Here is a 26,801-nt window from a genome sequence, read left to right on the forward strand (position 1 = left end):
GCTCCCAGAGCACCTCCCACGCAACGTGGCTGTGTTCTCGAGGCTGGAGGCACGTGTGGCCTCGGCTTGGTGCTGAAGGCCAATGACGGCACGTGCACGCGCGAGGAGCTGGGGTTGGCCGAGCCCCCACCTGTCCTGGGGCCTTTTCTCGGGCGCAGGAGCGTCAAAAATGAAGGTACCCCGCCCCTCTTCTCCCAACCTCCCTGGACTCTTCCCCAATCCCCCCCTTCCCCACCCCCCCACCGAAGGTGCTGTGCGCTCACCTGGGGCTTCCTGAGTCACAGAGACTCAGACACCGGGTGGGTCCTGCCGGGGGTTGGAACCGCTTGAACTCCCCCCACCCCCGTGACCCCCGTGCCCTCTCAGAGGGCCACTGAATGGACTCTGTGCTTTGACCTCTTGTGACCTGTTAGACCTGGGCCCGTGACCTCTGCAGAGGACTGCCCCCCCTTTCCTTCAGAGGCCGGTAACAAACTGCCCCAGTTTGGCTCTTTAAGTGAATGGAGGGTGCATATGTCTTGGGTTGAGTGGCGCTGAATAAATTTTCCTCTCATTCTTAAAAAAAACATAGTTTTAAAAAATCTGTCTTTTAATAGGTTAAAAAGCAATTAATTTTGGGTGCCTATTACACCACCATACTGTGAGTTTTTCATGCCCAGACCACGGTAAGTTCAGTCATTTTTTTCTTTCCAGATCTTGATAGTAATATTTGCTGTACTCAGTAGAGTTAAGATTCAGTTGCATTTTGGAGGGACCTGCAGTCAAAAACACCCACATTCCCGTCTGCCTTCAGACGTTTTCTGGCTGTGTAATCCTGTTTGCCTCAGTTTCTCGATCTGTAAAATGGGCTGGAGAAGAAAATGGTAAACAAATGCATAAATTGAAATGGGGACCTAAAGAGTTGGACATTACTGAAGCAACAACAACCAAAATATTTGATATGGGTATTTTGCATAGACATGTGGATATACATTTTATGCAAAACAAATAAATACTTCACAGAAATACATACATCTATGGGTATATACTGGAGTGTGCATAAACATAAGTTGATAGCTGAAAGGAAAGTCTTTTTTTATATTAGTTTTTTTCAGTTATCTAGCATTTATTTTAATTTTCTTCCACTTCTCCCCTGTCCCCCCAACACTGGAAGGAGGGATGAGAAGACCCTTGCAACTAATAAGCATGGTCTAGCAAAATAAATTCCCATATTGGAGATGGGCAAAACTATTTTCTTTTTTTTTTTTTGTATTGCATGTGGATTTTATTTTATTTTTTGCTTCAGTATTTTATTTTTCCCCCATTACTTGTAAAAACAATTTTAACATTCATTTTTATAATTTTGATTTCCAAATTCTCTGTCTTCTTACCTGGACACTCCCTCTTCTTGAGAAGGCAAGAAATCGATATAGATTATACATATGCAGTTATGTAAAACACTTCCATAATAGTTATAATGTGAAAGACTAATTATTTTCCTTCATCCTATCCCCCTGTTTACTCTGTTCATTCTCTCCTTCCACCCTGCCCTCCTCAAAAGTGTTTTGTTTCTGACTGCCCCCTCCTCCAGTATGCCCTCCCATGTATAAGCTTCCCTTTCTCTAATTCTGTCCCTCTTACTTTTCTGTAGAGTAAGATAGATTTCTGTACCCAATTGGGTATGTATGTTATTCCCTCCTTGAGCCACCTCTGATTCACTTACTTCCCCTCACCTCCTCCGTCTTCCCCTCCACTGTAAAAGCTTTTTCTTGCGGGGCAGAGCCAAGATGACAGAGTGAAAGCAGAGACTCACCAGTGCTCATCCACAAATTCCTTCAGATACCTCTAAGAAGTTAATCTGAACAAATTTTAGAGTGGCAGAATCCACTGGGAGACAGAGTGTAATAGATTTCCAGTCCAAGAAAGCCTGAAAGATCAACAGGAAGGTTCTGTTATACTGGCTGGTGAAATGTAGAATGGAAACATCCCAGCAAGACCCACCCGAGCAGACCATCTGGAAATCCTGAGCCCAAGGGGAGTGGAACCTGTAAGTGCTTGCTTTAGCATAGCCAGGGGAATTGGGCAGACACCAGAACAGAAAGGATTAATGCAGCCCTAGGGGAGTAGGAGACCTTACAGGCTAGATCACCCCTCCCCCACACCTCATGGTATGAGCTTCAGTGTAACACCAAGGAAACTCAGAATTCACATAACATCAACCTTGGCACACACCAGCCAGCTCAGCATCAGTTAAGCTGAAGCATTATATAACTTCTCTTTGAAAGAACTAGAGGCCACAGAACTCAAGATCAGTAACCAGAACCCTAGCTCCCAGCACAAGAAACATGGGATAGATGCCTCCTCCCACCCCCAGCCTGGGCCCTAGAAGCAGATATCCACTTTGAAAGCCAGGAGAAAGGCAATCACCATGAGGAAGAAGCAAATTAGAAAAGCAAAGACCATAAAATCTTATTACAGTCACAGGGAAGAATTACAAATTGAGAAAAGGACAACATTGACACTGTACCCACAGCTGAAACCTAAAAAGAGAATATGAACTGATCTCAAGCCCAAAGAGCATTCTTGGAATATCTCAGAAAGGATTCTAAAAGCCAAATTAAAGAGATAGAAGAAAAATTGATGAATGATTTTTGAAATACAATCAGTTCCTTAAAAAGTAAAACTGGTCAAATGAATAAGGGGATACCAAACCTAACTGGAGAAAATAATTGTTTAAAAAAGGAGGTACAAAAGCTAACTGAAGAAAACAATTCATTAAACATTAGAACTGGGCAAATAGAAACTGATGACTCTATAGGGCTTCAAGAATCAGTCAAACAAAATCTAAAGAATGAAAGAATAGAAGAAAATGTAAAATATCTCATTGGAAAAACAACAAACCTGGAAAATAAATCCAGGGGAGAAAATCTAAGAATCATTGGTCTCTTGGAAAGCCATGATGAAAAAAAGATCCTAGACAGTATCTTCCAAGAAATCATCCAGGAAAACTGCCCTGAGGTCCTAGATCCAGAGGGGAAACTAGTAATCCAAAGAATCTATCGAATACTTCTTGAAAGATATCCCAAATGGAAAATATGAAGGAATATTTTTTCCAAATTCCATAATTATCAGGTCATGGAGAAAATACTTCAAGCAGCTAGAAAGAAGCAATTCAGATTTCGAAGACCTACAATCAAGATCACACAGGAGCTTGAAGCTACTACACTGAGAGATACAAGAGACTGGAATATGATATGGCAAAGCTTATACTACAACCAAGGATCAACTACCCAGCAAAATTGAGCATAATCTGTCAGGCAAGGAGATGGACATTCAATGAAATAAGGGATTTCCAGACCTTCCTGATGAAAAGGTTAGAGCTCAATAGAAAATTTGAAGGAGAAAAAAAAGAAAAAAACTTGTTATTCAATATCTACTTGTTAATCTTTAGAAATGTATATTTATTACAACAGTTAAAAGGAATATACATAGAGAGTGTGGGTATAATTTAACTGATGTGATGATAAAAATCCTAATTAAGGGGTGCAAAAGGAGAACAGGAAAGGAAGAGGCAGAAAAGGGAAATTTTCATTGCATGAAGAGACACAAAAAACATAGATAATTTTGATTACATTAAATTGAAAAGTTTTTGCACAAACAAACCCAATGCAACCAAGATTAGGTGGGAAAGAGAAAACTGGGAAAGAATTTTCACAACTAGTATCACTGATAAAGACCTAATTTTTAAAATATATAAAGAGAACAGAGTCAAGTTTACAGGAATACAAGTCATTCCACAATTGCTAAATGGTCAAAGTATATGAACAGACAGTTTTCAGAGGAAAAATTAAAGCTATAGTCATGAAAAAATGCTCTAAATCACTATTTATTAGAGACATACAAATCAAAACTACTCTGAGGTACGACATCACAGTTATCAAGATTGGCAAACATGACAAAATGGGAAAATTATATGTGATGGAGAAAATGTGGGAGAGTTTGGAACATCAATTCATTTTTGGTGGAGCTGTAAGCTGATTCAACCATTTTGGAGAGCAATATAGAACTATGCTCAAAGGGCTATAAAATTGGGCATACCCTTTTTAAATTAATTTGTTTTCAATTTTCAACCATCTCTTCCATAAATCTTAAATTTTTCTCCCTCCCTTCTCCTTCCCTAAGATGGCATGCAGTCTTATATGGGTTCTACACATGCATTCTTATTAAACACATTTTCATGTTAATAATGTTGCATAGAAGAAATAAAAGAATGGGAGAAACTATGAGGGAAACCAAAAAAACCCCAAGCAAAACATAATACAAGAGAAAATCATCTGCTTCATTCTCCATTCCAATTGCATAATTCTTTCTGTGGATGTGGATGGCATTTTGCCTCAAGAGTCCTTTGGGAATGTTTTAGGTCTTTGCATTGTTGTGAAGGGCTAAGGCTATCAGAAAGAGTCCTTGCACACTGTGTCTCTTACTGTATTCAATGTTCTCCTGGTTCTGCTTTATTTCACTCAGCATCAGTTCATATAAACCCTGCTAGGCCTCTCTGAAGTCCTCCTGTTCATTATTTCTTATAGTACAATAGTATTCCATTACATTCCTATACCACAACTTGTTCAGTCATTCCCCAGTTGATGGGCATCCCCTCAGTTTTGAGTTCTTGGCCACCACAAAGAGACCTACTGTAAATATTTTTGTACATGTGGAACCATTTCCCATTTTTATGATCCCTTTGGGATACAGTTGTAGAAGCAATATTGCAGGGTCAAAGGGTATGCATATTTTTATAGCCCTTTGGGCATAGTTCCAAATTGCTTTCCAGAATGTTTGTATTAGCTCACAGCTTCACCAACAATGAAGTGGGGTTCCAACTCTCCTACATCTTCTCCAACATTTATCATCTTCCTGTTTTGTCATGTTAGCCAATCTGATAGGTTTGTTGTGGTACCTCAGAGTAGCTTTGATTTGCATCTCTCTTATCAATAGCGATTTAGAGCATTTTGTCATGTGACTATAGATAGCTTTAATTTCTTCCTCTGAAAACTGCCTGTTCATATCCTTTTACCATTTATCAGTTGGGAAATGACTTGTATTCTTGTACATTTGACTCAGTTCTCTATATAGTTTAGAAATGAGGCCTTTATCACAGATACTAGTTAAAAAAATTCTTTCCCAGTTTTCTGTTTCCCTCTTAATCTTAGGTTTGTTCATGCAAAAACTTTTCAATTTAATGTAATCAAAATTACATTACATCCAAATGTAATGTAATCCAAAATCACATTTTGCATTTCATAATGTTTTCAACCTCTTGCTTGGTCAAAAAATTTCTCCATTCTCCATAAATCTGATAAATACACTATTCCATGCTGCCCTAATTTGATTATAGTATCAGCCTTTATACCTAGATCATGTATCCATTTATACTTCATTCTTGTGTACTGTGTCAGGCATTGATCTATACCTAGTTTCCTCCATACTGTTAACCAGTTTTCCCAGCAGATTTTGTCAAACACTGAGTTCTTGTCTGAGGTCCTTGGGTTTATCAAAAAGAAGACTGCTATATTCATTGACTACTGTGCCTTGAGTACCTAACCTATCCCACTGATCTAGCCCTCTATTTCTTAGACAGTACCAAGTGGTTTTGATGATTGGTGCTTTATAATACCATGTGAGATCTGGTAGGGCTAGGCCACTATCCCTAGCATTGCTTTTCATTAATTCCTTTATTATTCTGGACCTTTTGTTCTTCCAGATGAATTTTGATATTATTTCTTCTAGCCCTAGAAAATAATTATCTGGTAGTTTGATTAGTATGGCACTGAAGAAGTAAATTAATTTAGGTAGAATTGTCATTTTTATTATATTAGCTTTGTCCTACCCACAAGCAACTGATATTTTTCCAGTTACTTAGATGTGACTTTATTTGTGTGAAAGTGTTTTTGTAATTGTGTTCTTATAGTCCCTGGATTTGTTTTGGTAGGTCGACTCCCAGATATTTTATGGTGTCTACCATGGCTTTAAATGGCATTTCTCTTTCTATCTCTCACTATTGGGCTTTGCTAATAATATATGTAAATTCAAATGATTTATGTGGATTTATTTGTAACATGCAACTTTGCCAAAGTTGTTTATTATTTGAAGTAGTTTTTACTTGATTCTCTAAGTATGTCATCATATCAGTGTAAAGAGTAATAAACTTAGATTCTTCTTTGCCTATTCTAATTCCTTCAATTTATTTTTCTTCCCTTATTGCTAAAATTAACATTTCTATTACCATATTGAATAACAGTGGTGATAATGTTCCTTGGTAACTTTTTCCAGTGGTACATAGCACAGACACAAAACTTGACCATGTTCTACGGCATAAAACCTTCTCAATCCAGTGCACAAAGACAGATACAGTCAATGCATCCTGCTCAGATCATAATGCAATAAAAATTATAAGTAATAAAAGACCATGGAAAGTTAGATCAAAAATTAATTGGAAACTAAGTAATCTAAACCTATAGAATGAGTGGGTTAAACAACAAATCACAGAAACAATAACTTCATTCAGGAAAATGACAATAATGAGATAACCTTCCAAAACTTATGGGATACTGCAAAAGCAGTTCTTAGGGGAAGTTTTATATCATTGCATGCCTACATGAATAAAATAGAGAAAGAGAAGAACAGTGAATTTGGCATGCAGCTGAAAAAGCTAGAAAAAGAACAAATTGAAAATCCCCAAGTAAATACCAAATTAGAAATACTGAAAACCAAAGGAGAAATTAATAAAATTGAAGTTAAGAAAACTATTCAACCAATAAAGCTAAGAGTTGATTGTATGAAAAAGCCAATGAAATTGATAAACCTATAGTCAATTTGATTTTTAAAAAAGAAAAAAACCAAATTACCAATATTAAAAAATGAAAAAGGGTGAACTCACTTCCAAGGAAGAGGAAATTAAAACAATAATTAGAATTTCTTTTGTCCAACTGTATACCCCATAAATTTGACAACTAAGTGAAATGGATGAATATTTATAAAAATATAAATTGCCCAGAATAACGGAAGAGAAAGCAAAATACTTAAATAACCCCTTCTCAGCAAAAGAAATTGAACAAGCCATCAATGAAGTCCCTAGGAAAAAATCTCCAGGACCAGATGGATTTACAAGTGAATTCTATCAAACATTTCCAGTGCTATATAGAATATTTGGGAAATTTGGCGAAGAAGGAATCCTACCAAATTCTTTTTATGATACAAATATGGTTCTGATTTGGAAGAGCCAAAACAGAGAAAGAAAATTATAGACATTTCTCTAATGAATATAGATGCAGAAATTTTAAATAAGATATTAGCAAAAAGACTATAGCAACTTACCACGAGACTAATACACTATGATCAGGTAGGATTTGTACCGGGAATGCAGGGCTGGTTCAATATTAGGAAAAGTATCAGCATTATTGAGCATATCAACAACAAAACTAAAAGAAACCATATGACTATCTCAATAGATGCAGAAATACTTTTGACAAAATACAACACCCATTCCTATTGAAAACACTGGGGAGCATAGGAATAAATGGAGCCTTCCTTAAAACAATAAGCAGTGTTTACCTAAAACCATCAGCAAGCATTATATGCATTGGAGATAAGCTAGATGCATTTCCAGTAAGATCAGGGGTGAAACAAGGACGTCCATTATCACCACTGTTATTCAATATGGTACTAGAAATTTTAACTTTAACTCGAGGTCCAGCACTCTATCCACTGTGTCACCTATCTACGAGGAGAGATTGACAGAAAATGTAATGAATGGGTATGTGTAGTTACAGAATCATCCTATTTGTTAACTTTAGCAATAAGAGAAGAAAAAAAATTGTGCATACCTTTTGATACAGCAATACCACTACTAGGTCTATATGACAAGTAGGTCATAAAAATGAGAAAAGGACCCACATGTACAAAAATATTTTTGTGGTGGCCAAGAACTGGAGATTTAAGGGATGCCCATCAATTGGGAAATGGCTGAACAAATTGTGGTATATGGATGAAATGGAATACTATTGTGTTATAAGAAATGATGAACAGGTGGACTTGAGAAATTCCTGGATAGCATTATATGAACTGATGTTGAGTGAAGTGAGCAGAACCAAGAGAACATTATACACAGTAAATAGGCACAGTATGTGAGGACTGTTTTGATAGACTTAGTCCTTCATAGAAATGCAAGGATCTAAAACATTTCCAAAGAACTCATGATGCAAAATGCCATCTACATCCAGAAAAAGAACTATGGAGTCAGAACACACAATGAGTCTGACTATTTTCTCTTTTGTTATGTTTGGTTTTGTTTAATTTCAATCATACTCTCTCCCATTTGTTTTAATTCTTCTGTGCCATACAGCTAATTTGAAAATGTGTTTTAAAAGAATGTTTGTGTAGAGCCCATATATAATTGCATGCTCTCTTGGGTAGGGAACAGGGACAGAGGGGGAGAAAATTTAAAACTTATAGAAGTGTTTATTAAAAATTGAAAACAAGTGAATAAGTAAAATTTGAGGGAGAAAAATTTATGTGAGATAATTTACCCCATTCTACCTCTTCCTTTCTCTTTCTCCCAGTACGTTCCTCTCTCTCCCACCTTTAATCTTATTTTTTAGATATCATCCCTTCATATTTAATTCATACTTGTGCCCTCCCTATATATTTTCCTTTTAACTACCCTAATAATGAGAAAATTTTTATGTGTTGCAAATATCATCTTTCCATGTAGGAATGCAAACAGTTTAAAAATATGAGGGCACCTATGATTTCCCTTTTCTGTTTTGTATGCTTCTCTTGAGTCTTGTATTTGAAAGTCAAATTTTCTATTCAAGTCTGGTCTTTTCTCAAGAATTCTTGCAAGTCCTCTACCTCACTGAGTATCCATTTTTTCCCTTCATGGATTATGCTCAGTTTCCTGGATAGGTGAATCTTGGTGGTAGTCCTGGATCTGTTGCCCTCTGTAAAGGCATATTCCTTTCTCTCTGATCCTTTAAAATAGAATTTGCTAAATCTTATGTTATCCTCATTGTGCCTGCATGATACTTAACTTGTTTCTTTCTGGCTGCTTGCAATATTTTCTCCTTGACCTGGGAACTCTGGAATTTTGCTATGATATTCCAGGCAGTTTTCATTTTGGGATCTCTTTCAATAGGTGACTGATACATTCTTTCAATTTCTATTTTAATTTCTGGTTCTAGAATGTCAGATCAGTTTTCTTTGATAAGTTCTTGAAAGATGTCCAGGTCCTTTCTCTATCATGGTTTTCAAACTGTCTAATAATTTTTAATTATCTCTCCTGTGTATTTTCCAGGTCAGTTGTTTTTCTAATGAGATATTTCACATTGTCTTCTATTCTTTCATTTTTTGGCTTTGTTTTATCATTTCTTGATTTCTGAAGAAGTCATTAGCTTCCATTTACTCCATTCTAGTTTTTAAGGAATTATTTTCTTCAGTGAGCTTTTGGACCCCCTTTTCCATTTGGTAAGTTATGCTTTTTAAGGCATTCTTTTCCTCATTGTCTTTTTGGACCTCTTTTACCATCTGGCCCAATCTGTTTTTTGAGTTGTTGTTTTCTTCAGTATTTTTTGTGTCTCTTTTTTCATGATTGTCCTACATCACTCTCATTTTGCTTCTGGATTTTTTCTCTACTTCTCTTACTAAATTTTCAAAATCCTTTTTGAGCTCTTCCTGAGACCAATTCATAGTTTTCCTTAGAGGCTTTGGATATAGGAGCTTTGACTTTGTTGTCTTCTTCTGGGTGTGTGTTTTGATCTTCCTTTTCAATAAAGTAAGTCTCTATAGAGTTGTTTTTCCTTTGTTTGTTCATTTTTCTAGCTGATTGCTTGACTTTTAACTCTTTGTTAAAATATAGCTTTGCTTCCAGGGTGGAGGTTGCACAGTACCAATTTTAAGGGATTTTGTGCTGCTATTTTCAGAGATATTTCCAAGGACCTGTAAGTTTTCATTGCTTCCGAGGTGGTATGATCAAAGGTGAGATGTTTACTCTTCTCTTAGCCTGTGCTCTGGTCTGTGAGTGAATGCAAGCACTCTTTTCTGCCTTGGAACTGTGAGAATGGATTCCTCAGCTATTGTTGCCATAAGCTCTACTGTGCTAGGGCTCCTCCTTGCCCTGGGACTGCCACCCAGGACTGTGACCTGGATCCAAGTACAGGGGAAACAACAGAGTCTTCCCTCAGTGCCAGCAACGAGACCCTGTCTCTGACCAGCCACTCAACCCCCACCCCCCCCCCCCACTGTCCTTTGGTGGGAGCCTTGGAAGCAACTATTGCTGCTGGGTTTTCAGCCACTCCCAAGGCCTGCTCCTAGTTCCCTGGTGCTAAGTCTATGCCAACATGGCCTGCACTGGACAGTGCTCCACTTTCACCCAAGTCCCACAAAACTTTCCTGCTTTCAAGTTGTAATTGGCATCTGTGGGCTGAGAGGTCTGTAAACTACTTTTGTACCTGATGATTCAGTCATAATGAGGTTTCCTCTGGGTTTACTGGGGTCTGTTCTGCACCAGCATGGCCTGAGCTGGACTATTCTCCTGTTTCACCCTGGTGCAACAGACCTTTCCCATCAACCTTCCAGGTTGTTTTGTACTAGAAATTTGTTTAATTCTGTCTGTATGTGGGTTCTTCTGCTCTAGAATTTGTTTGTTTATATGTCTTATTTCCCAGTTGCATGTAAAAACAACTTTTAACATTTGTTTTTAAAACTTTGAGTTCCAACTACTCTGCCTTCCTCTCTCCCCACCTATCCTCACTGAGAAGGCAAGCAATTTAATATAGGTTTTATATATATATATATGTAGTTATGCAAAACACTTCTATAACAGTCATATTGTGAAAGGCTAGCTATATTTCCCTCCATGCTATCCTGCCCTCCCTATTTGCTTTCTTTTTTGACCCTATCCCTCCTTAAGTGTTTACTTCTAATTACCCCCATTTGCCTTCCCTTCTATCATCTTCCTCATCCTCCACTTATCCCCTTCCCCCCTACTTTCCTGTAGTGTAAGATAAGATTTTCATGCCAAATTAAGTGTGCATGTTATTCCCTCCATAAGCCAAATGTGATGAGAGTAAGGTTCATTCTTTCCGTCTCACCTTCCCCCTCTTCCCCTTCTTTGAAGAAGCTTTTTTTTGCCTCTTTTATGTGAGATAATTTGCCCCATTCTATTTCTCCCTTTCTTCTCCTAATGTATTCCTTTCCTCACTCCTTAACTTTATTCTTTTCCATATCATCCCTACCTATTCCACTCACCCTGTGCCCCCTGTCTGTCTGTCTGTCTGTCTGTCTGTCTGTCTATCTATCGATCTATCTATCATCCCTCCAACTACCCTAATATTAAGAAAAGTTTCAGGAGTTACAAATATTATCTTTCCATGTAGGAATGTAAACAGTTCAACTTTAGTAAGTCCCTTAAGGTTTCTCTTTCCTGTTTACCTTTTCATACTTCTCTTGATTCTTGTGTTTGAAAGTCAAATTTTCTGGGGAGGAGCCAAGATGGCAGAGTTGAAAGACACACATATGCTAGCTCTGAACCCACAGCCCATAAAATATCTGTAAAGAAGAACTCCCAACAAATTCTGGAGCAGCAGAAGCCACAGAACAACGGAGTGGAGGAGATTTCTCTTCCAGAGAGCCCTGGAAAACTGACGCAAAAGGTCTGTCATGCACCAGACCCAGAGCGGAGCCCAGCCCTGCCTTGGCCACGCGGCACAGAGAGGAGAAGATCTGAGAAAGCTTCAGGGACAGAATCTCCAGCAGCAGCGCAGGTCCCTCCACCCACAGGTGACAAGGGTCGGTGAGAGGGTCTCTTTGGCTGGTCGAGAGGGGAGTGGGGTGTCCATATAACTCAGGCTCCCTCAGGAGGCAGCAGCAGGGGGCGGCAGTGGACAAGGGCTCCCCAAGCAGGCAGGAGCTGGGATCCATTGTTGAAGGTCTCCACATAAACGCCCTGAGGGAACTGAGCCCCATGGGGCGGCCCTGTCCCTACCTGAGCACCTGAAGTTCATCTCACACTGAATAGCAGCCCCGCCCCTGCCTAAAGCCCTGAGGCTGGGAAGCAGTATTTGAATCTCAGCCCCCAAGCGCTGGCTGGGGAGATCTGGAGGCATGGTGGGGGTGGAAAGAAAACTCAGAAGGCAAGTCACTGGCTGGGAAAATGCCCAGAAAAGGGAAAAAAAATAAGACTATAGAAGGTTACTTTCTTGGTGAACAGATAATTCCTCCCTTCCTTTCAGATGAGGAAGAACAATGCTTCTGTATCCCACACATCCGAAATAAATATACCATGGGCTCAGGCCATGGAAGAGCTCAAAAAGGATTTTGAAAATCAAGTAAGAGAGGTGGAGGAAAAACTGGGAAGAAAAATGGGAGAGATGAAAGAAAAGCATGAAAAGCAGGTCAACACCTTGCTAAAGGAGACCCAAAAAATGCTGAAGAAAATAACACCTTGAAAAATAGGCTAACTCAATTGGCAAAAGAGGTTCCAAAAGCCAATGAGGAGAAGAATGCTTTCAAAAGCAGAATTAGCCAAATGGAAAAGGAGATTCAAAAGCTCACTGAAGAAAATAGTTCTTTCAAAATTAGAATGGAACAGATGGAGGCTAATGACTTTATGAGAGACCAAGAATCACAAAACAAAACCAAAAGAATGAAAAAATGGAAGATGATGTGAGATATCTCATTGGAAAAACAACTGACCTGGAAAATAGATCCAGAAGAGACAATTTAAAAATTATGGGACTACCTGAAAGCCATGATCAAAAAAAGAGCCTAGACATCATCTTTCATGAAATTATCAAGGAAAACTGCCCTGAGATTCTAGAACCAGAGGGCAAAATAAGTATTCAAGGAATCCACCAACGACCAAAAGAGATCCAAAAGAGAAATTCCTAGGAACACTGTGGCCAAATTCCAGAGTTCCCTGGTCAAGGAAAAAATATTGCAAGCAGCTAGAAAGAAACAGTTCAAGTATTGTGGAAATACAATGAAGATAACACAAGATCTAGCAGGTTCTACATTAAGGGATAGAAGGACGTGGAATATGATATTCCAGAAGTCAAAGGAACTAGGACTAAAACCAAGAGTCACCTACCCAGCAAAACTGAGTATAATACTTTAGGGGAAATAACGGTCTTTCAATGAAATTGAGAACTTTCAAGCATTCTTGATGAAAAGCCCAGAGCTGAAAAGAAAACTTGACTTTCAAACACAAGAATGAAGAGAAGCATGAAAAGGTAAACAGCAAAGAGAAGTCATAAGGGACTTACTAAAGTTGAACTGTTTACATTCTTACATGGAAAGACAATATTTGTAACTCTTGAAACTTTTCAGTATCTGGGTACTGAGTGGGATTACACACACACACACACACACACATACACACACACAGAGCACAGAGTGAATTGAATAGGATGGGATCATATCTTTAAAAAAATGAAATTAAGCAGTGAGAGAGAAATATATTGGGAGGAGAAAGGGAGAAATGGAATGGGGCAAATTATCTCTCATAAAAGAGGCAAGCAAAAGACTTTTTAGTGGAGGGAAGAAGAGGGGAGGTGAGAGAAAAAACATGAAGTTTACTCTCATCACATTCGACTGAAGGAAGGAATAAAATGCACACTCATTTTGGTAGGAAAACCTATCTCACAATACAGGAAAGTGGGGGACAAGGGGACAAGCAGGGTGGGGGGGATGATGGAAGGGAGAGGAATGGGAGGAGGGAGCAATCTGAAGTCAACACTCTTAAGGAGGGACAGGATCAAAAGAGAGAATAGAAACAATGGGGGGCAGGACAGGATGGAGGAAATATAGTTAGTCTTACACAACATGACTGTTATGGAAGTCATTTGCAAAACTACACAGATATGGCCTATATTGAATTGCTTGCCTTCCAAAGGGAATCGGTGGGGAGGGAGGGATGAAGAGAAGTTGGAACTCAAAGTTTTAGGAACAACTGTTGAGTACTGTTCTTGCTACTAGGAAATAAGAAATACAGGTAAAGGGTTATAGAAAGTTATCTGGCCCTACAAGACAAAAGAAAAGATGGGGACAAAGGAAGGGAGGGATGACAGAAGAGAGGGCATATTGGTGATAGGGGCAATTAGAATGCTTGGTGTTTGGGAGTGGGCGTAGGGGACAAATGGGGAGAAAATTTGGAACCCAAAATTTTGTGAAAATGAATGTTAAAAGTTAAATAAATTAGTTTTAAAAAGTCAAATTTTCTATTCAATTCTGATCATTTCAACAAGAATGCTTGAAAGTTCTCTAACTCATTAAATGACCATTTTTTTCTCACTGAAGTAGTATACTCAGTTTTGCTGGGTAGGTGATTCTTGGTTTTAATCCTAGTTCCTTTGACCTCTGAAATATCATATTCCAAGCCCTGTAATCCCTTAATATAGAAACTGCTAGGTCTTGTGTTATCCTGATTGTATTTCCACAGTACTCAAATTGTTTCTTTCTGGCTCCTTGAAATATTTTCTACTTGACCTCAGAGCTCTGGAATTTGGCTATCATATTCCTAGGAGTTTTCCTTGTGGGATCTCTTTCAGAAGGCATTTGGTGGATTCTTTCAATATCTATTTTATCTTCTTGTTCTTCAATATCAGGGTAGTTTCCCTTGATAATTTCTTGAAAGATGATATCTAGGCTCTTTTTTATCATCTCATGTGGTCCAATAATTTTTGAATTGTCTCTCCTTGATCTATTTTCCAGGTCAATTGTTTTTCCAATAAGATATTTCACAATTTCTACTACCTTTTTCATTCCTTTAGCATTCTTTTATAATTTCTTGATTTTTTATAAAGTCATTAGCTTTCATCTGCTTGATTCTAAACTTTAAGGAATTGTTTTCTTCAGTGAGTTTTTGGACATTCCTTTCCATCTGGCCAATTCTGATTTTTAAGACATTCTTCTCCTCATTGGCTTTTTGGATCTCCTCTGCCATTTGGGTTAGTCTGTTTCTTTAAGGTGTTATTTTCTTCAGCATTTTTGGGCTCTCCTTTATCAAGCAATTGGCTCATTTTTCATGGTTTTATTGTATCACTCTCATTTCCTAATTTTGGCTCTACTTGTCTTACTTGATTTTTAAAATCCTTCTTGAGCTCTGTGGCCTGAGACCAATTAATATTTTTTCTTGCAGGTATTGGGTGGAGGAGCTTTGACTTTGTTGTCTTCTTTTTGTATACTTTGGTCTTCCTTGTCACCAGAGTAAGACTCTATAGTTTGATTCTTTTTCCAGTTTTTGCTCATTTTCCCAGCTATTTACTTGATGTTTTCTCTATATAGAATACACACACACACACACACACACACACACACACACACATATACGTATATATATATATATATGCATATATATATAACTTTGTCAAGATAGTTCTCTGCTTCCAGTAGTGGTGGGGGTGTACTGTGAGAAGCTTGGTCCTCCCACAATATGTGGGCCTAGAGCTCCAGAAACAGTCAGTTCCACTACTGCTGCCCCTGCTCCTGCCAGAAACACTCAGGACCACTTTGCACATGCCCTGCTCAAACCTTGTTACAATGCAGTAGAAGGGCTATGCTGTAAGAATTGATGAATGGGATAGGTTCAGAGAAACCAGGGAACACTTATTTCAACTGATGCAAAACAAAATGAACAATTTATGCAATCACCAAAATAATGTGAGGGAAAATAATTTTGAAATACCAGAATTCTGATCAATGTGATGCAGACTGTACAAGAGCAGGTTTCCTGAAAAAACTTGAAAAAAGAGAAAGACATATGGATGTTTCTTTTTTTCACGTTTGCAGGTATTAAAATTATAGGATCATAGATTTAGAAGTGGAAGGGAGTTCACAGGACAATCACTCCAACTGCTTCCCTCATAAGAAAACTGAGTTCCAGAGGTTAGATTTTTTTCTATTTATTTGGTATTTTCCTTTTTCTGAGATAACTTCTTTCCATGATAGTGTCACCTCCCTCCCACTCCCCACCATCCAGCACCAATTTATTCATTGTGTATTTGGTCAGACCAAGTTGCTCTTCCTGATTTCATCTTAAGGATTATTTTTTACTTCATATAACTTATCTTTGAGTAAGGTGTTAGGGATCCAAATGAGGTGGTTCACTTTTGTTTCAACATGAAATTGCATTAGTATAGAAACATTGATAAATTAATTAGATTTTATATCTGTTTGTCTAACCACCATTTTTATCTGTCAATGTTCTTTCATGCCAAGTTTAATACAACTGTTTTATCCCATCTTTGCTTTATTTCTGCTGCTCTACATTACTTCTAAGACAATGTTCTATCCTTCTTTGTGGAGGAAATTTGGAGAGCAAAAAAATTTCTGACCTGCTCTACCATATTCCCAGAATAATTTCCCTCTCTCTCATTTCTAAACTTTCCAAGCTCCAGTTTTCTTATTTATGAAAATTAGGCATTTGGACTAGTTAATCTGGTTCAGACTATATTGTGAAAATTAAGAGTTGGCTGTGGATTAGAAACTATGTAATGGTTAGATGCCCACTAAAGAACCCAAACCCCTACTAACTATTGAGGGGATGAGATACAATAGGCAACAATAGGCTGGAGTCAGCTCCAATGGGCCATTGTTAAATTTTCAGGGTGAGAATTTACACCTCAGTAATTTCATTTCAAATTGCTACATGTCAGGGCATAATTTATTGTTTTATCAATTTCTAGATTTAAGAAAGTGTTAAAATGCAGATTAAACATAAAAGTGTGTCTATACTTAAAAAAAAAAACTCTGGAGACCCTAGATGTTAAACATTTACCATCATACCCCTCTATTGTTCTGTAGACTTTGCTTGAGCTCAACAGTTCAGCAGAAGACTCAGGGAATTAAGTCCTTGCCAAACTAGATGTCTACTGACTACAGGCTAATAATATTACCAAAATAATCACAAAATAATTTGGCACTTTAAGGTTTGCACAGTGATTTACATCCCTTATCTTGTTTGAACTCCATGATACCTATGACGATGTCATCCAGCCAACCAACTTTATTTTCTTGCTCTCCAAAATGAACTAAAACTGGACTAGATTCCTTCAATACCCTGAATACACCAACTTTTCCTCACTTTTACATATTATGCTGGTCCTTTAGCCTAGAGTGCCCTGTCTTCAAACCTTTATGAGTCTTCTAGTCCTTTCAAAGTCCATCTCACATACTACCTTCTTCATAAAACCTTTCCTGATCCTATGAAATTTTGTGTGCCTTCTTTTCTTTTGAAATCCGTATAGTCCTATGTTTGTGTTTTTCTTCTGTTGCATAATTAGGCACTTAATAAATGTTTATTTGATAACATCATGTACATAGGCATTATTTCTTTTGATTCTCATAATGACCTTATGAGGTAGGTGCTATTATCATCCCTATTTTAAAGAGAATAAAACAAGCTCAGACAGGCTGGGAGCCTTGTCCACAGTCACATGTCTAATAAAGATTTGAATCCAGGACTTCCTGACTCCAAGTTCAAAATTCTATACCACTGCCTCTCATTTGTCTGCATTACTTCAGAGAGTAGCTGCACTGATAGATCACAGAGACATTGGAAGAGTGGAGCTAGAGTATTTGGTTTGTGTCCAAGAGCTTTTCCCCAATTCCATTTTATTGAATGCCAGTTCCATTTTCTCATACAGAGATGAATTACATCTCATACAGTATGGGTTACATTGTCATTGGTGTTGGATTGCTAAAGAAACATAGAATTGTTTGATTTCACATCTGTCTGTCGTCTTCCTTACGATTCATCTATAAGGATTCTCAGGATTATGTGGCTTTCTACAGACTCTTCTCGCCTTACTGATTTTTGTTATTATTTTGTGAGTTCATGCTGTTTATAATGTGCCAACTTCCCTTGTAATATTTTGTAAGTGACCTCTTCCTTGAAGATGGCCTCTGCTTAAAAAATAGACCAGATACTTCTTGACTGAGGCAACTCTTGTATTTTTTTTGGTTTCTGTTTTTGTGGCAATTGTTTTATATCAGTTAAGTCAGACCTGTGGCCTGTCCCCCAAAGCATTCATTAAGAACTTAATGATAACTTGAAAGCCTCTAGTAGCACTTCAGGCATCTGCCCTTGGCCCTGTTCCATTTGGCATTTTTATCAGTGACTTGGATAAAGGCATAGATTAATTTTTACCAAATTTATGGATGACACAAAGTTGCATAAAATTGCTAACACATTAGATAACAATATAAGGATCACAAAAGGTATTAGAACATAATGAATAAGATGAAATTTAATAGGTTTAATTGTGAAGTCCTACAGTTGTCTTCAAAAAGTCAATTTCATATGTAAAAGAATGCAGAGAAATGAATAAACAATATTTCATGTATAAGATATTGGGGTTTTTTAATGAACTACAAATTCAGTGAATCAGTCATGACTAACTGGACTCAGAAAAGTTTATCTGATATTAAGGTACTTTAAGAGAAGCATAATAATAGGAGCTTATAGTTCCATTCTCTTCCCTCCTGATCATAGAACATCCAGAATATTGTTCTCGGTGCTGGATCCTCCACTTACAAAAGGGCTTTGACAAACTAGAAAGTATACAGAGAAGAGTGGCTAGAGGAGAGTGATTATGGGGGCAATAAGCCTTAAGACCATGGCCCCCAAAAAAGGATTACTGAGATTGTTTAGCTTGCAGAAGAAAACCTGTGGACATGAGCACTATTTTGAAAGATTGTAACACAAAAGTGGGTTTTGCTCTTGGCTCCAGGTGATAGAACTAGGAGAAATGGCTAGGTGATGCAAAGAGGAAGATTTAACTTGATGCAAAGAAAAACTTTTCTAAGATACATCTAAAAATGGAATAGGCTATCTTGAGATCTGATGGATTACTCACTCACATTTAAGTAAAACCTTTAATTTGCTTGGGATATTGTAAAAAAAAAAAAAAAAAAAAGATTACTGAAGATGGTTTACTGAGTCCACTGAGGCACCTTCCAAACGCTGAAATTCTGATTCTAGAAAATGGCAAAAACCAGTCAATGTATTCAATTTTATTCAGTTTTCATTTTTCAAACACTTGTTTAATTAGGTATGGTGCTTCTCTAAATACATGAAGTATCTTCTCTTCTTCATCCTTTCTCCTAATACTATAGTATTAATTTTGACCATTGTTCAGACTAGTCAACAATTTGCTATAGTCATTCCTATGACTCCAAAAATTCTTTAACATATTTCACTAGACCCTAAAATTCCCTCAAGCTATCTTTCTATTTGTTAAACTCTCAGGTCTAGGTCCATGATCCTAAATATAGTGTCCTATGAGTCTAGAAAAAGTCATCTTTATTCATTGTCTACACCTTCCCTTTTCCTCTCAACCCATACAATATTGTTTCAACCTTCTCACTTTAGTGAAATTCCTGTATCCAAGTATATCAATGAAAAAACTCACAATCACCAAATCTAATGACCATTTCTTACTCTTTATTCTTTCTGTCATCTCTGCAGTATTTGAAACCATGGAGCAGCCTTTTCTTCTGTGTAGTCTCTCCTCCCTGAGTTTTCATGACACTACTGTCTCCAAGGTCTACTGTAAGTCTGACCATCCTTTCTTATGCTTTGCTAGATCATCATTGATTTACTGTTCACTCAATGGAGCTGTCACCCAAGGATCTTACAACTCTCATTTCTAAGCAGATGACTCTTAAATCCACATATTCAGTCTTTCCTTTCTTTTTTTTCCTTTTTTTTTATATTAAGTCTTTCCTTAGGTCTGGTCTCACATCACCAGTTCCTTGTTGGACATTTACTGCTGAGGGTACCATAGGCAATCCAATTCAACATGTCAAAGTGAAACTCATTATGTTCCTGCCCACCCTCCTCCCCACAGCCATCCCTTTTTCTGAATTTCCCTAATTCTGCTAAGGACACTACCATCCTTCTAACTACCTAGATATTTAACTAAGTCATCCTCTACTCTTTGCTCTCCCTCATTAATCATATTGTCATAATCGTTAATCAGTTGTCAGGTTTGCTTGATTTTCCCCCTAGAACATCTTTCACATCTCTCTATTTCTCTCTACTTACACAATCACTACCCTATTTCAAACCCCCATCTCCTCTTGACTATACTTTTGCAATAGTCTTCTAAGTGGACTTTCTGCCTAAAGTTTCTCCTCTGTCTAATTCTTCCTTCATATGACTACAAAATTGGTATTCCTAAATCACAGATTTCATCATGGCACTCCCCTGATCAAGAAACTCTAATGACTCTCTATTGACTCTAAGAAGACATACAAACTCCCGTTTGAATTGACTTTTAGAACCTTTCACAAGATGATTCCAGACTGCTTTTTAAGTTATTCTACATACACTATTCTTTAATTGATTTGTTCTGTGATGTTTATATTTAGTCAAAGGATTGCATTTGAGGAACTAGAGGGCCACATGTGACCTGGAGGCCACAGGTTCCCCACCCCTGCACTATCCAGTCTAGTCAGATTGATGTACTTTCCATTTCTTATGCACAATCTTCCATGTCCCACCTCCATGTCTTTATACAGGCTGTTCCCATTCTTTGACTACATTCCCTCCTTTTCTTAGAATCCTTGGATTACTTTGAAGTTTAATTTAAGTGCTACATTGTACTTCAGGCTTATACAGTTATCACCCATTGTTGATGCCCTGCACCATTCATATTGATTTGTATTATATATCTATATAGAACATATATGTATATATATATGCATCAGATATGTTTATGTGTAAATGCACATATATTTTTGTACACATATATGTATATATACAAAATGTATATTCTTTATATATTCTAGTTTCATGTGCAGCAAAAATGTTAACAAAGGTGTTCTTGCAGTAGTTAATCAGCTTTGTTGGACAAGTACCTCAGATTTGTAGAATCAATAGTTAATCTTTTTAGACATTCTAAAAACTGCGCACCTCACCCAGAACTGAAGAACATTACCCATGCTTGTTTCATAATTCACCATGGACAAAATATTCATGATCTCTGGAAGAAGAGTGTTCTGGAATCAGAGAGGCCACTTCTTCAGTAGCAGACACCAGCTGTGACAGGGATTGCTCTAACATTGGAATAATCCAGATCTTGCTCTTTACTGGTTTAAAATTTGATATTTAAGGTCATTTCCATGTCATAATAAGCCATCAGAAAAGGACTTCTGTGGAAATATTTATAGGTGTTTAGTGAATGTTTGCTAAATAAAGTTTGTTAAATTCACTTGAAAGGTTTGTTGGTATTAGAACGTGGGAAGCTTTGAATGTCAGGGTAGACATTACTTGACAAGCAGTAGTCAGCTACTGAATCATTTTTGGTGGACAAGTCACACGAACAGATCTGTGCATAAGGAAGATTACTCTATCAGGTATGTGTGGAAAATGAATTGTAGAGAGGAGAGAATGAATAGGGAAAGCAAAGCTCTAAGTGCTTCCATTAACCCCTGCAAAACAAATGGAAGGCAACAGTGGCATCAATAATACAGAACTCTTGATGATCCCCAAATCTCTAATATTTGATTTTGAATGGACTATGTGGTCTTAGTTTTTGGAAGCAAGTTTATCTTCTCACTTTTGTTTTGCTTGTTTCCACATTAGAATCAGTTAACATTTGTTGAACCAACATAAAATGTCTAGGCAGTAGAAGGGAATGAAGAGAAATCCTGGTAACAAAAGAAAACCAGCATCAAAAAATGTTCTATAATAGATAATCTCCAAACCATCTGTGTATAATCAGGACCAGATCCTCAGATTGTATTTTGGAAGCCAACTGCTTTGTTCATTACAGAAGAAGAATATCTTCTTATAAACAATAAATAATTTTTCAGAGATTTCACAGCCACTTTGTCTTTATACAAAGTTTTGTAACCATTCAAGAAAAGGACAACTTATAGGTTGTACTAACAGACTCCTTTTCCTTCCTCCCTGCTCCCTTCTGTATTTCTGTTTTACTCAGAGGAGTCCAGAGGAGAATTACTAGACTCTATGGCATAGTGGGTGAGGGGCATAGGACTGGAGGGAGGAAAATCCAACAATAACCTTACCTTTATGAATAAACAGCTTCTGTTTCTATTATAGTGGCACACTTTCCCCTGAGGATAATTCATTATCTACCAAGTAGATGCAGAATCACATTTGTTTTTCGTGAGACGAGATAATTGTTTCAGGAGAGGGTCTCATTTGTGAAGACTGAAAAATTTTGCTCCTTTCACCAAAAAAAAGGATGGGGAGGAGAATCATTTGAACATTTTAACCACTTTCCAATTATATCCCTACACATATATACAACTCAAAAAGTGCAAAAACCATTCCCCTCACCACCACCCCCTGCCAAAATTTACTTAAGAATTCAGAAAAGTAAAAGTGTTCATAGGATCATAGATTACGAACTACCATGGTTTTTTTCCAAGGTGAATGGGAAAAAACTCAAATTAAGAGATTATTATAGTAAAGATACAGCAATTTAGTGCTTCTGAGATGCTTTGCAGCTATGAAAAATCATCCTTGGAGTGTTTCAGTATTTTCTCACTTCCCTTGATCAATTGTTGAGATGGAGTATGGAGGCTGGTGGTGAATTAGTATCCACTTTGGTGAAGAGGAGAAAGGAAGTATATTGTGTGTGGATGTTAATAACATCTGACATTTATGTAACATTTTAAAGTGTAAAAAGTATGTAACATCCATTATCTCATTTGAGTCTCACAATAATCCTGTGAGGCTAAATTTTTTATAATTCATTTATTTTTTAGTTCTCAACATTCACTTCCACAAGAACTTGAACTCAAAATTTTCTCCTCGGGGGCAGGGCCAAGATGGCAGAGTAGAAAGATGCACCTATTCTAGCTCTACCCCTATACACCATAAAGTACCTATAAAAATGAACCTAAACAAATTCTGTAGCAGCAGAAGCCACAAAATGACAGAGTGAAAGGAGATTTCCAGCCCAAGACAGCCTGGAAGGCAAACAGGAATCACACTGGGCTTGGAGTGGAGTGCAGCCCTCCAAGTGCAGCCCAGCCTTGGGCACAGGGTGCAAGCAGGCCTCAGGGACAGAATCCCTGGCAGCAGCTGCAGTTCCCAGATTGCTCAGCCCACAAATGCCAAAGAAAGCTTTAGACATCAGTCAGAAAGCGCTTTCACCTGGGAGAAAAGGGAACTCTGTCTGACCCCAGCAGTCCCAGAGCAGTGGCAGTTGCTGTGGCACAGTGCCCATTTTAGGAGTCCTCTGCCTAAAGACCCTTGGGGAATCAAGCAGCTGATCAGGCTCTCAGGCCTGCGTGATGGTCCTGGGGTGAGGAGGAGCACACTGGCATGGTGGAGCTGGAGGCAGTTGTGGAGAGGGAGCCCCACTCACAGATTCTGGGCAGAAAAGCTCTGTCATATCGGTCTCAAAGTGGAGTGCAGCCCAGCCTTGGCACTGCAGCATTGGCAGGAACAGAACCAGAGCAGGCCTCAGGGAAGAATCCTCGGCAGCAGCTGAGGTTCCCAAATTGCTCAATCTACAAGCGCCAAAGACAGCTTCAAAGATCCTGTGCAGAAGAGCTTGTGGTAGCTTCCAGACCAGAGCACAGGCCAGGAGAGGAGTAAACTCCTCTCCCTTGATTGTGCCACTTTGGAGGAACTGAGAACTTACAGGCCCCCAGAGTATATACCTTTCTCTTGACAAAGGACTCAAAAGTCAAGTAACTGGCTGGGAAAATGCCCAAAAAGGGGAAAAAATAAGACCATAGAAGGCTACTTTCTTGGCAAACAGGTATTCTATCCTTTCAGATGAGGAAGAACAATGCTTACCTTCAGAGGAAGACCTAAAAGTCAAGGCTTCTGCATCCAAAATCTCCAAAATAAATATGCGATGATCTCAGGCATGAAAGAGCTCAAAAAGGATTCTGAAAATCAAATAAGAGAGGTGGAGGAAAAATTGGGAAGAGAAATGAGAGCCATGTAAGAGAATTGTAAAAAGTAAGTCAGCAGCTTGCTAAAGGAGGCTCAAAAAATGCTGAAGGAAATAGCATCTTTAAAAATAGACTAACTCAATTGGCCAAAAAGGTCCAAAATGCCAATGAGGAGAAGAATGCTTTAAAAATCACAATTAGCCAAATGGAAGAAGAAGTTCAAAAGCTCCCTGAAGAAAATAGTTCTTTAAAAATTAGAATGGAGCAGATGAAAGCTAATGACTTTATGAGAAACCAAGAAATTGCTAAACAAAACCAGAAGAATGAAAAAATAGAAGATGATGTGAAATATCTCATTGGAAAAACAACTGACCTGGAAAATTGATCCAGGAGAGACAATTTAAAAATTATGGGACTTTCTCAAAGCCATGATCAAAAAAAGAGCCTACACATCATCTTTCATGAAATTATCAAGGAAAACTGTCCTGGTATTCTAGAACCAGAGGGTAAAATAAATATTGAAAGCATACATCACCTCTTGAAAGAGATACAAAAAGAGAAACTCCTAGAAATATTGTAGCCAAATTCCAGAGTTCCTATGTCAAGGAGAAAATATTGCAAGCAGCTAAAAAGAAATAATTCGAGAGTTGTGGAAATAAAATCAGGATAACACAAGATCTAGCTGCTTCTACATTAAGGGATCAAAGGGTTTAGAATATGATATTCCAGAAGTCAAAGGAACTAGGATTAAAGCCAAGAATCACCTACCTAGCAAAACTGAGTATAATACTTCAGGGGAAAAAATAGTCATTCAATGAAATAGGAGACTTTCAAGCATTTTTGATGCAAACACCAGAGCTGAATAGAATATTTGGCTTTCCAACTCAAGAATCAAGAGAAGCATCAAAAGGTAAACAGGAAAGAGAAATCATAAGGAACTTACCAAAGTTGAACTGTTTACATTCTTTCATGGAAAGACAACATTTGCAACTCTTGAAACTTTTCTCATTATTTGGGTAGTTGGAGGGATTATACACACACACACAACACACACACATGTATACACAGAGAGCACAGGTGAGTTGAATAGGAAGGGGTGATATCTAAAAAAATAAAATTTAGGGATGTGAGAGGAATATATTGAGAGGAGAAAGAGAGAAATGGAGTGGAGCAAATTATCTCTCATAGAAGAGGCAAGAAAAAGCTTTTTCAGTGGAGGGGAAAAAGGGAAGGAGAGAAAGAAAAAGTGAAGCTTACTCTCATGACATTTGGCTTAAGGAGGGAATAACATGCACACTCAATTTGATATGAAAATCTGTCTTACACTACAAGAAAGTAGGGAAGAAGGGAATAAGTGCAGCAAGGGACATGATAGAAAGGAGGGCAAATGGAAGGACCAAGTAATTAGAAGTAAACACTTTTGGGGAGGGACTAAGTCAAAAGAGAAAATAGAATAAATGGGGAGCAGGATAGGATGGAGGGAAATATAGTTAGTCTTACACAACATGACTATTATGGAAATCTTTGCAAAACTAACATATATAGCCTATGTTGAATTACTTGCCTTCTCAGTGGGAATGCGTGGGGAGGGAGGAAAGGAAAGAAATTAGAACTCGAAGTTTAAGAATAAATGTTGAGAATTGTTTTTGCATGCAACTGGGAAATAAGAAATACAGGTAATGGGGTATAGAAGTCTATCTTGCTCTACAAGAAAAGAGAGAAGATGGTGACATGGGAAGGGAGGGGTGTGATACAAGGGAGGGCAGATAGCGGGAAGGGGTAATCAGAATACACAGTGTTTTGGGGTGGGGAGGGGAGAGATGGGGAGTAAATTTGGAACACAAAATTTTGTGGAAATGAATTTTGAAAACTAAAAATAAATAAACATTTTAAAAAAATTTTCTCCTCATCTCTCCCCACCCCCTACCCCAGGACAGCATGCACCCCATGCACCCGTTCCTCTCCTTTGTCTTCCCTTTTATTACCTGCTCTTTTTCCTTCCCCATCTCTTGTATTTTCCTGTAGGGAAAAAGATTTTTATACTCCACTGCCTGTATATCTTCTTTTTCAGTTATATGCTAAAACAATTTTTAACATTCATTATTAAAGCTTTGTGCTCCATATTCTCTCCTTTCCTCCCTCCCCACTCACCCTCATTGAGAAAACAAGCAGTTCAGCATATGTCACACATATGCAACCATGCAAACACTTACATAAATTTTATGTTGCGAAAGACTAACCACATTTCCCTTTGTCCTATCCTGCCCTCCATTTATTCCATTCTCTCCCTTGACTTGTCCTCCCCAATAATGTATGCTTCTATTTATCCCTTTCCCAAATTTTCTGTCCCTTCTTTTATCTTCTCTCTCCTATCCCCTTCCCCTGTGAGGCTAATTTTACAGGTATTATTATCCCTATTTACATATGAGGAAACTGAGGCTACTGGTGACCAGAGGAACTAAATTAAAACACTGAGTCATGACCCTGGGCAAGACACTTAACATTGTGAGGCCCAGTTTCCTCATCTGTAAGACAGCACCCACTTCACACAGTTGTTGTGAGGATTAAGTGAAATAAAACATGTATTTTTCAAGCCTTAAAGAGATACACAAATATTAGTAATTACTTACTTAGACACATATAGCTAGTAAGCATGGAGGAGGGAAAATATTCATCTAGTTCTTCCTGACTCCAGCTACCACATTCTATCTCTACTTCATTATAATGTTTGGAAGTGGGATATATGAAGACCTGAGTTTTTTATTTGATTCTACACTAATCCGGAGACTTTCAGTAAATTATTATGAATGTGAAATATGAAATGAGTTCCTGAGGGGACTGATAGCATATCAGGATTTCAATGTAGTTTTTATTTATTCCCTTTT

General features: G+C 37.9%; 1 protein-coding gene across 1 annotated transcript in view; it reads left to right on the forward strand.

Annotated features, from left to right (window-relative positions):
- Positions 1-5: 5 nt before the first annotated feature.
- The window catches only part of LOC140506819 (claudin-34-like), a 92,243-nt gene continuing 65,447 nt past the window's right edge, over positions 6-26,801 (forward strand). Inside the window, exons 1-2 of the mRNA XM_072614414.1 lie at positions 6-175; positions 597-665. The gene's annotated coding sequence lies outside the window, so the exon portion shown is untranslated. The remainder of the gene's footprint in view (positions 176-596; positions 666-26,801) is intronic.

The sequence above is a fragment of the Notamacropus eugenii genome, chromosome 5 (assembly GCF_028372415.1).
Source record: "Notamacropus eugenii isolate mMacEug1 chromosome 5, mMacEug1.pri_v2, whole genome shotgun sequence".
Lineage (NCBI taxonomy): Eukaryota > Metazoa > Chordata > Mammalia > Diprotodontia > Macropodidae > Notamacropus > Notamacropus eugenii.